At 46.0% G+C, this 9,627-nt stretch overlaps 1 long non-coding RNA gene across 1 annotated transcript; it reads right to left on the bottom strand.

Moving 5' to 3' along the window:
• Window positions 1–4,106: 4,106 nt before the first annotated feature.
• LOC129382593 (uncharacterized) lies at window positions 4,107–7,383 on the bottom strand. The gene is made up of 4 exons (XR_011894757.1): window positions 6,470–7,383; window positions 6,106–6,197; window positions 5,980–6,032; window positions 4,107–5,370 (listed from the first exon to the last, which is right to left on the bottom strand). It is a non-coding gene; the product is annotated as an uncharacterized lncRNA (long non-coding RNA).
• Window positions 7,384–9,627: the final 2,244 nt, after the last annotated feature.

Raw genomic sequence — 9,627 nt, 5'->3', positions numbered from 1 at the left:
AAGTCTGGTTCAAATACTGGTGCAAGCAAAATTAAAAGGTGAAAGTGAATGTTGGTTGTCAGAAATACGTGAGAAAAAGAAGGCCGCACCTAGAATATTTTGGAATCACATAAAATTATTAGGCAGGAACTCAACTACAATACAACAACATATCCTAGACGAAGATGAAAACAGACTGGAAGGAGAAGCGGCAATAAATTACATCCAAAAAATAACAGCCGAATCTTTCCAAGGCAAGGACGAGCTTGTATTTGAAGAAAAAAAGAGCATGAAAGAGACCCAAGTGGAAAAGGAGCTGGTGCTGACAAATTTAGACTGGAATAAAGCGGAAGAGAAAATTCCTAAGCGCACAGCCACAGGGCTAGACGAGGTTCCCGTTAGGCTGATAAATGAATTGGGACCAAAAAGTAAGGAAGCTCTGGTGAAAGCAGTGGAAAAAACTTTAAAAGATAGACGAATACCAGACAGTTGGCGACAAAGTAGAATGAATTTAATTTATAAAGGTAAGGGGAAGAAAGACAGAATTGACTCGTATAGACCGTTGACCATTACATCGGTAATATACTGCAGGCTAGCAATGCAGGCAATCAAATTAAAGCTTCAAGCATGGGCAGAGAATAATGGCATTTTGGTAGAGCTTCAGAATGGCTTTAGAATAGGTAGGCGTTTGGATGATAACTTGTTTGTTCTTACTCAGTGTATCGAAATATCAAAAGCAGAAAGCAGACCGTTGTATGTGGCCTTTTTGGACATTACAGGAGCCTACGACAACGTAGACCGCAACATTTTGTGGGATATTCTGGAAGGGGAAGGCTTAGGTAACGATTATCTACAGCTTTTGAGAGAGATTTACCTAGAAAATACCGTTTGCGTTGAATGGGAAGGGATGAGGAGCGCGGAGAAAGTTCATATCAACAAGGGACTGAGGCAGGGGTGCCCTTTATCCCCGCTGCTGTTTATGATGTACATGGTGAGGATGGAGAGGACGCTAGAAGGAAGTAATATCGGGTTTAATCTCTCATACAAACAGGCAGGTACAGTAATAGAGCAGCAACTCCCAGGTTTGTTTTACGCGGACGACATTGTGTTGCTCGCTAACAAGCAAAGTGATTTGCAACGTTTGGCTAATATCTGTGGACAGGAAGGCAACAATTTAGGTTTGAAATTTAGTGTTAGAAAATCAGGTGTTATGGTAATCAATGAAAACAGTGAACAGACAGTGGAGATACAGGGCCAAGAAATACCTCGGGTAACAGAATATAATTACCTTGGTATAGGGATAAACGAAGGCAATGGATATATGGAAACACAGGAAAAAACCACAACAGTCAAGGGGAAGAGAAATGCAGCCATAATGAAGCACAGAGCGCTACGGGGATACAATAGGTACGAGGTCCTCCGAGGTATGTGGAAAGGTGTAATGGTTCCAGGACTTACTTTTGGAAATGCGGTTGTTTGCTTTAAATCAGGGGTACAATCAGGACTCGACGGGAACCAAAGGTCAGTGGGTCGCCTCGCATTGGGCGCTCACGGGAAGACTTCAAATGAAGCTGTGCAGGGGGATATATGGGCTGGACTAGTTTTGAAGTGAGGGAAGCTCGCAGTAAAATTGAGTAAGAACGGCTGAGGAATATGGAAGAAAGTAATTGGGCTGGGAGAGTGTTCAGGTATCTGTACAGGCAAAACATTGATTCACAGTGGAGGAAAAGAACTAGGAAGCTTACCAGCAAGTATGCGGCCTGTGGGGTGGGCAACACAGCAACAAGGAAGGTCAAGCGGAAAGTCAGAGAGGCTGAATTAATCTCATGGGTGGCGGCAATGGAAAAGAAACCTGCCATGAGTAACTACTTAAGAGGAAAAAACGAAATCAGGAAAGGAACCATTTATGATAACTCAAAGGGAAGCTCATTACTTTTCGAAGCGAGATCGGGATGCCTTAGAACACGCACCTATAAAGCGAGATATAAGAAGGAAGAAGAAGCTGTGCTTGCTGCGGTAAAGCTAGGGAAACGACGGAGCATATTTTATTAGAATGTGAAGACGTCTACCCAGTGGTCGATTTAGGCACCACTGGCCTCCTTGAAGCCCTTGGGTTCAGCGGGAGCAGTGGTAAAGCAAACAGGTCCGCAATAGACATTAGTAAGAGGCGATTGAAGGATTGGTGGAAGAAAAGTAGGGAAACGACAAAAGACGGAGACGTACAAAAGCACAATTCGCAATAGGGGATCAGAAAGTTTGGACGTTGTAGTTCATACTGTTTTTTTTTTCTTTTTTCATTGGTTCACCTAGGTAGGATATTAGACAGCGTAGTAGCGGGAGCTTGGTGGCGCAACCCACCGCCCCGTTCCAAAGGGGACGCTCATAACATCCATCCACCCATCCATCCATTGGGCCAAGGTAACCATAGAGTTTCTCACTATAACACCTAGAGGGTAATCTGGCGCCATGCACCGTCTATGGGAGTTTCTTAAGGAGGCACCGTGCCGTCATGGGAATGACGGTATATGTGTCTGCGAGGCTCGTGTTGGCTGGTGTTGTAAGAGGCTTCGTCTAAAACGTGGATATGGCTACGCAAATAACGCGTTCTCAAAGTAAAATCTTCATAAAATGTTTCCATTCACGCATATTACATCTTTACTCACCCACGATGCATGACCAAGCGAAGAAGAGCAAGAACAGACGACCAACTGTTTCAAAGCGAGCGCGAACCTTGTCGTCTGTCCTCCAACTTTAGCGGCCCGCTGATACATTTTACGTAACATGTAGTCGTACACACAATAACAAGTTCTCATAGTTAAACAAAACATGTTTTCGCGTAATAATAAAGCTAAAACAGCTTTTCACGTGCTGTTCTAGTAGAAAATGAATGATTGTGACAGACGGAACGGTACTTGCCAAGCGCGTCTTCAAGGTGTCCTGTCTCTACGAGAACGATGCCAATCCGAATCCACAATATACCGGCATTCCCATGCATACCACAGCGCAGCAGCGCCAGATTTCCCTCTAGGTAATGTAGTGAGAAACTCTATGAAGGTAACGCCGTGGGAAACTACTGGCGATAGACAAGAATGGCACCGAGAGCGGCGCTGCTGCGCCAGCGTTGAGAGCGCCGCATGCGAAGCAAAATTCTATTAGCGGGTGGTACCCTAGGCCTCTCCCATCTCTCGTTCGTGCCGCCTTGATTGCCTCCTGCACTGCGCGTGTTTTGGCACGTTTCGCGCCGCGCGCGGTGTGTGCCTACGTGTGTGCGCGTGGAGATTTCGTTCGAAGGGCGGTGTACAGTCTGTTTCACATTTAGGGGAAAACTCGCAGCGCATTGCATCGCGATGCGGCGAGCGCTTGAGTCAGGCGGCGGCAGCAGCTCGCGCAGGTGCTCGAGGGGCGGGATCTTGAACGGCGTCGTCTGCTACGGCGGCGCGCGCTGGCCGCATTGTCGGGAAACGTTCTACTATCAGTTGCAGGGCGCCGATCTCATCGCTACGGCGTGAAATGAGCCGGTATTCTTTACTATGCGTTGTGCGACGCCAACTGATACGCCTCGAAGGTAAGTTCATCGCTGCAGGGCAGTCATAGTCGACGTACTGATTCCATACATTCCCAAGCAACAAAAAGACCGCGGCAAAAAGTCGGCCCGACGTCTCCGGCCGACTGCAAAACGGTTGGCCCGACCTCGGCAACCGAGGGCGGCCCAGCTTTGGGGATTGACATTGGCCTAACGTCGGCCGATCGTCGGCAATCGATGTAGGCCCGACCACTGTGGCCGACTTGGCCGACGGCGTCCCATACGAGGGCCTACCAAGGCTTTAGGTACGTAGTCAGTCGGCCAGCCGTAGGGCCATTCTTTTTTTCCAACGCAGCCAAGCGCATGCCACACGCGGGCCAGCCATGGCCCTGACGACAATAATGGTCGGCATTGCACCGGCCCGGTGCTGAAAGCCGACGTTGCTTTTGACGCCCCGAATAATCGTAGCATTTGCATCATGCACTTACAACAGCATGCGCATCACGCATCACGCTTGTGTGGTGGCCGGCATAGAAGTACCAGACGAAAGCCAACGCTTTTTTGTACTTTTCATGCCACATAAATGCCAGACAAAATGTTCTTATGCAGGTCTTTATTTCTTGTATTTGTCTTGGATATGTATACACCCACACGTTCACAAAAGTTTCAAATGCTAGTTCATGGTGGGCTTGAAGCGGGGTCACGACGCCTTCTCTCGTTCCGGCCTCCATCCCTGTCAGCTGCTCCGACTAACCAGCGTTTCGTGACTCCAGCCACTGAAGCTAGTGAAGCGTCTGGGAAGGTGCTCCTCACAGGTGCTGCAATAAAGCGGCACATATAAGAAAGCTGCCCCCGCTTTATAGTTCAGTTGGTTAGTCGCATTCCATTTGAAGAAATGAAACAATAAAAAAGATCATAAGCCAGATAAAGAAACGATAACAAAGTAATATTAGGGACGTGCAAATCAGTATCGAAGATGTCAGGAAGAGTGGCTGGACGACACAAATCGTGTAAGTACCGGATAGTGTATAATTTATATGTCGTTAGCAATAGGGGGAACTCAACACGGAACCATAACAAAACACGCATACACAGTGGCTACTGTGTCGGTAGTGCGGCTGGTAGCCGCACTACTGGTAGTGCGGCTATTTACACCACGATCCGTCTTGTTGCTTCCCGTGAGCACTGCATGAAACAGCCAAGTTGAAACGCTGAGACAAAGAACGCGCCGGAGCCCGGAGCGCCAAGCGGCACAAGGAGGTGAATAGGTAAATGTCTGGAGAGGCAAGAGGGGAAGTTTATGGCATGATACATATACTTGCTGACATGATGGCAACGATGATAGGTCTATGTTTTGCAGAAAACAGTTTGCATACATGGGTTAAAACAGAAACAGCATATACAGCATATATTATATGGTGAAGCAAAACAAACTTCTCAAAAGCAGTGACAAAATATGGACGCCGCAAGTAGAACTCACTTATTACAGCATTATTTTATTAAAGAAAGTGCTAATACTGGACGCAGCAAGATGCAATAGGCAGCAGCTTGTTTGAATGAAGAAAAAAAAAAACGAAGCATGCAGTTGGTACCGATGTTCGCAACGTGCACAAGAAAGCTGATTGTTATGCCATATTTCTTACTTAGAATGAGATTCGTGATGGCCGGGAGCTTCACGAAGGCGTGCTTCCTCCCCTGCGACCCTTTCCAGCTGAACTGCAGTGCAGCTTCATTTGTAAGTATGCCCTGCAGAAGAGTGCGCACGGCATGACCGATGTCCGTTCCTCCGTATCTCGAAAAAAAGTTCACCTGCACGAACCAGCGCATGTAGAGCTAAACCAGACATCCAAATACGTGGTTATCGTGGTCTGTAAAAAATAATGGTCAGGATAAGAAATATGATCGCTCTCGTTTTAAATGTTTTAACCACATAAAACAAATATATCTAGAAACAACGTTCTATGACAGAACGATATATGGCTGCGGTATTGTATGAATGACAAAATGAAAATCAGCCAAATATAAACATGAATACATAGTTTCTCTAAAAAGAAAACACAGCATGTCAATCACCATCTGTTCCATGCGGGAATCTGAAGCTAAATATTCCTCTAAGATACACTTTAGAGCCGCCCAAGGAAACATGAGGACAGGAAGGATAGATTTACTGGCTTGGCTCAGAATATCATTAAAAAAAAAAAAAAAACATCCAGGCAGCGCGATAAATGAATACAACACAGTTGCACAAACAAAATAGCACGCAGACTGCCACGAGACAAATGTATAGGTATACATAACGTCGAGACCGCGGTGACAAAGTATTACACGTAAACTACGAAAATACAACAACAGAAAAATTGAGGAACAACTTACATATGGGCTATCCGCAGGGTTTCACATACGCGGCTTCTTGTCTGATGTTCCTAGATCTACTCTAGTTCACATGCGGAGATGTGCCACACACAATCCATTCCTACCTGCAATGCACCAGACGTATATCGTACAGGCATATACAGTTTTGTTTTTTCATCTGTGGGAAGGAACGAAAGCAACTTCTAATTAATTATGACTTGTCCGCAATGACAACCAGACAAGCGTCTTACCTGATTTCTTCCCGAATGGTGGCGACAGTTCCGAGCGTAGCAGGTCATTCGCACACTGTGCTTCAATTTAAGCAGTGTCGTTCCAGTGTTTCCTTGAGAAAAATTAAGGAAAATACAAGACGAAAAAATAATATTAGAAATATATACATGAAAGTACGTCTCACATTTCCCTGTCCCAACTCTCGAACGCTTGATCGTTCTCATATAAAGCCTCTTTTTTTTTTTTTCCTGTCAGAAAAAATAAGCCCAAAAGACAAGGAGCTTATCATACGTTGCAAAACCATTTACGCAATACAAAGCGAGTTTTGTTCACATGAAAAAGACAGTCATGCATTACACAACGTGAAATTAAAATGCCACTTACGAGTACGCATATCTTGAACGGCGAGATACGGCGGCTCCACTGCATGGAAAGGGCTTGCGCTGTTTTTGTCCTAGTCACTTTTGTGTAGTTTGCGTTTCTATGCGCAGTCCATGATAACAGAAATGCACCAACTAGTCTACCAAGAGACGCGGAACGAGCTGGCATCCAGAGCTAGCATTTGGCGGCAACTCACGCAACTGCTTGCGCCCCCGCGCCATTTGGCGGGAACTCGCCTGCGCCCCTGCGGGCAGCCGGCGGTGAGCGTGACGAAGAAAAAATAGACAGCAAGGAAAGTCCCGCTTCGCTTTCTCGCCCCGTCCTCGCTGGTGGGAGCTGATGCTGACAGAGAGAATCGCCCGTCCCTGCTTTCCAAGAACCTCTTCATTCCTTCTGGGAGAGGGAGATGCGACAGCGCAAACGACCTCGGTTCCCCACACTTTTCCTTTTTTTTCTTTTTTTTTTTTGTCAGGCGCTTCCTGTGAGCGCGTCGCCGTTTCCTTTTGGCGTGTGTGCTGTGCACGTGCGTGCGTGCGTGCGTCTGTGTAATATTTTGGAGGGATTGGTCATCATCATCATCAGCCTAGTTACGCCCACTGCAGGGCAAAGGCCTCTCCCATACTTCTCCAACTGCCCCGGTCATGTACTAATTGTGGCCATGTTGTCCCTGCAAACGTCTTAATGTCATCTGCCCACCTAACTTTCTGCCGCCCCCTGCTACGCTTCCCTTCTCTTGGAATCCAGTCCGTAGCTCTTAGTGACCATCGGTTATCTTCCCTCCTCATTACATGTCCGGCCCATGCCCATTTCTTTTTCTTGATTTCAACTAAGATGTCGTTTACCCGCGTTTGTTGCCTCACCCAATCTGCTCTTTTCTTATCCCTTAACGTTACACCCATCATTCTTCTTTCCATAGCTCGTTGCGTCGTTCTCAATTTCAGCAGAACCCTTTTCGTAAGCCTCCAGGTTTCTGCCCCATATGTGAGTACTGGTAACACACAGCTGTTGTACACTTTCCTTTTGAGGGATAGTGGCAACCTACTGTTCATGATTTGAGAATGCCTGCCAAACGCACCCCAACCCATTCTTATTCTTCTGGTTATTTCAGTCTCATGATCCGGATCCGTGGTCACTACCTGCCCTAAGTAGATGTATTCCCTTACCACTTCCAGTGTTTCGCTACCTATCGTAAACTGCTGTTCTCTTCCGAGACTGTTAAACAGTACTTTAGTTTTCTGCAGATTAATTTTCAGACCCACCCTTCTGCTTTGCCTCTCCAGGTCAGTGAGCATGCATTGCAATTGGTCTCCTGAGTTACTAAGCAAGGCAATATCATCAGCGAATCGCAAGTTGCTAAGGTATTCTCCATCAACTTTTATCCCCAATTCTTCCCACTCCAGGCCTCTGAATACCTCCTGTAAACATGCTGTGAATAGCATTGGAGATATCGTATCTCCCTGTCTGACGCCTTTCTTTATAGGGATTTTGTTGCTTTCTTTGTGGAGGACTACGGTGGCTGTGGAGCCGCTATAGATATCTTCCAGTATTTTTACATATGGCTCATCTACACCCTGATTCCGTAATGCCTCCATGACTGCTGAGGTTTCGACTGAATCAAACGCTTTCTCGTAATCAATGAAAGCTATATATAAGGGTTGGTTATATTCTGCACATTTCTCTATCACTTGATTGATAGTGTGAATATGGTCTATTGTTGAGTAGCCTTTACGGAATCCTGCCTGGTCCTTTGGTTGACAGAAGTCTAAGGTGTTCCTGATTCTATTTGCGATTACCTTAGTAAATACTTTGTAGGCAACGGACAGTAAGCTGATCGGTCTATAATTTTTCAAGTCTTTGGCGTCCCCTTTCTTATGGATTAGGATTATGTTAGCGTTCTTCCAAGATTCCGGTACGCTCGAGGTTATGAGGCATTGCGTATACAGGGTGGCCAGTTTCTCTAGAACAATCTGACCACCATCCTTCAACAAATCTGCTGTTACCTGATCCTCCCCAGCTGCCTTCCCCCTTTGCATAGCTCCTAAGGCTTTCTTTACTTCTTCTGGCGTTACCTGTGGGATTTCGAATTCCTCTAGGCTATTCTCTCTTCCACTATCGTCGTGGGTGCCACTGGTACTGTATAAATCTCTATAGAACTCCTCAGCCACTTGAACTATCTCGTCCATATTAGTAACGATATTGCCGGCTTTGTCTCTTAACGCACACATCTGATTCTTGCCTATTCCTAGTTTCTTCTTCACTGTTTTTAGGCTTCCTCCTTTCCTGAGAGCCTGTTCAATTCTATCCATATTATAGTTCCTGATGTCCGCTGTCTTACGCTTGTTGATTAACTTAGAAAGTTCTGCCAGTTCTATTCTAGCTGTAGGATTAGAGGCTTTCATACATTGGCGTTTCTTGATCAGATCTTTCGTCTCCTGCGATAGCTTACTGGTTTCCTGTCTAACGGCGTTACCACCGACTTCTATTGCGCACTCCTTGATGATGCCCATGAGATTGTCGTTCATTGCTTCAACACTAAGGTCCTCTTCCTGAGTTAAAGCCGAATACCTGTTCTGTAGTTTGATCCGGAATTCCTCTAGTTTCCCTCTTACCGCTAACTCATTGATTGGCTTCTTGTGTACCAGTTTCTTTCGTTCCCTCCTCAAGTCTAGGCTAATTCGAGTTCTTACCATCCTGTGGTCACTGCAGCGTACCTTGCCGAGCACGTCTACATCTTGAATGATGCCAGGGTTCGCGCAGAGTATGAAGTCGATTTCATTTCTAGTCTCATCATTCGGGCTCCGCCACGTCCACTTTCGGCTAACCCGCTTGCGGAAAAAGGTATTCATTATACGCATATTATTCTGTTCTGCAAACTCTACTAATAATTCTCCTCTGCTATTCCTAGAGCCTATGCCATATTCCCCCACTGACTTGTCTCCAGCCTGCTTCTTGCCTACCCTGGCATTGAAGTCGCCCATCAGTATAGTGTATTTTGTTTTGACTTTACCCATCGCCGATTCTACGTCTTCATAAAAGCTTTCGACTTCCTGGTCATCATGACTAGATGTAGGAGCGTAGACCTGTACAACCTTCATTTTGTACCTCTTATTAAGTTTCACAACAAGACATGCCACCCTCTCGTTAATGCTATAGAATTCCTG

Source organism: Dermacentor andersoni, chromosome 1 (assembly GCF_023375885.2).
Source record: "Dermacentor andersoni chromosome 1, qqDerAnde1_hic_scaffold, whole genome shotgun sequence".
Lineage (NCBI taxonomy): Eukaryota > Metazoa > Arthropoda > Arachnida > Ixodida > Ixodidae > Dermacentor > Dermacentor andersoni.
Note: the sequence above shows the minus strand (reverse complement) of the source record. Positions and strands in the feature narration are given on the sequence as shown.